The sequence below is a fragment of the Lissotriton helveticus genome, chromosome 12, assembly GCF_964261635.1.
Source record: "Lissotriton helveticus chromosome 12, aLisHel1.1, whole genome shotgun sequence".
NCBI lineage: Eukaryota > Metazoa > Chordata > Amphibia > Caudata > Salamandridae > Lissotriton > Lissotriton helveticus.
Window position 1 is genome coordinate 854746202 of NC_136073.1, and position 2013 is coordinate 854748214.

Below are 2013 nucleotides of genomic sequence, written 5' to 3' on the forward strand. Positions count from 1 at the left end.
AGGCTACCCCAATTCAATCTACCCTACGGAATATTGAAAGGTGAGTGCATATAGGGAAGTATAGATTTACTATTCATAATTCAACATCTGCAGAGCTTGAAGCTGTATATATATATATGTAAGAGTTAGGTTTGGAAAATCTGAACTAACGGACCTGTCGATATTTTGTTTTCGATAATCAGTTCTCGATGTTGTGGTTTCGATATTCAGGGGTACACACATGGTGTGAGGGGGTGTGGTGAGGCGCAGCACTCTTCCAAGGCCGGACTGGGAACAGCAACCACCCCAGGCAAATTGCTACTCGACCAGCCCTGGGAGGGGTGGGGTGTGCTAGCAAGAAGCACCGCTCTCGCTTTTTTTTTACAGGGGGCTGATACTGCAGCACCGCTGAAAAACTGGCCCCATTGACAAAAACCGGCCCCCACAGACACAACACTGGTCCTCACGGGCACAAAACTGGCCCACATGGGCACAAAACTGGTCCTCACGGGCACAAAACCGCCCCCCACGGGCACAAAACTGGTCCTCACAGGCACAAAACCGGCCCCCACGGGCACAAAACTGGTCCCACGGGCACAAAACTGGCCCCATTGACAAAACCGGCTCCCACAGGCACAAAACTGGCCCCCACGGGCACAAAACTGGGCCCCACGGGCACAAAACTGGTCCTCACAGGCACAAAACTGGCCCCCATGCCCATGGCACACCGGGGAGATGCCCGCTGCCCTCTATGACCAGTAGGGTCCTGCACTCTTCTACAAGTTTGGGGAGAATTAAAAAGTTCTTCCCAAAGAATTGAAAAAACAAAAGAATGGGTCCAAAGAGTGAAACGTACAGCGCATTGTTTCAAATATATGAGAAAGAGAGAGAGAGGGAGAGAGAGAGAGAGAGATGGGGCAGCCTCAGAGAGGCAGAGAAGAGGCCCCGCCCACCGAGGTTCCATTAAAGCCCAGCCTGCTCCGTGAATACATTATTTCTTATTGTTCTTTGCCATCTGCTCGTGCAGCTTAAGGCTGCCCAGCGGGCCCTTTCCTAGCGCCCACGGAAAGGAAGGCTGATGCTAGGCGCGGGGTGCCTTTGTGAGGAGGGCACTCCTCACCCCCACCCAGCATGCACAGCGTGTAGCCAGCAAACCCGGAGGCCATCTGCAGAACCGGCTGATGACTCACTGGGGAGCCCCCCACCCCCTGCGCCGCCCCCGCTCTGTGTCTCATGCTCCCGTCTTGTTCTCTCTCCCTCTCATCCTCTTCTGCCCTCCTTCTACCCCTCTCTCCCACCCCTCTCTGTCTTTGGTACCCTCCATCTGCTCTCTCCTCCCCCTCCCCTGCTCTCTTCCCTCCCTTCATTGTTCTCTCTTCCTCTTTCCATGGACTCTCTCTTCCTCGTCCCTCTCCCCCCTCCCTCCAGCTCGAGGCTCCTTTCTCTTACCACCCACCTGTTTCCCCTCACCTCTCCCCCTCCCCCCATGTTTTGTTCCTCCATCATCCACTTCTTCAGCATCCCTGTCACCCCTCTCCCTCCCGAGGTCTGTTCCGCTCCGTCATTCACCCGTCCCCTTCCCTCTCACTCCTCTCCCTCCCAATATCTCGCCCTCTCCCTCACCCACCTCACCCCACTCCTCCTCAATCATGTCCTTCCTCCCTTCTCTTCTACTCCATCATCGCCTCCTGCCCATCACCCTCACCCCTCTCTCGCCCAAGTTCCCTTCCTCTTCCTCCAGTGCTTTGCCACCATACATCTGCCACCTCTTCCCCACCGCACTCTCCGTCCCCCACACCCTGCCATCAGTGGTCTCCCCCACCCTTCCATCAGGTGTCTCCCCCTCCCCCTGCCATCAGTGGTCTCCCCCACCCTTCCATCAGGTGTCCCCCCCTCCCCCACACCCTGCCATCAGTGGTCTCCCCCACCCTTCCATCAGGTGTCTCCCCCTCCCACACACCCTTCCATCAGTGGTCTCCCACACCCTTCCATCAGGTGTCTCCCCCTCCCCCACACCCTGCCATCAGTGGTCTC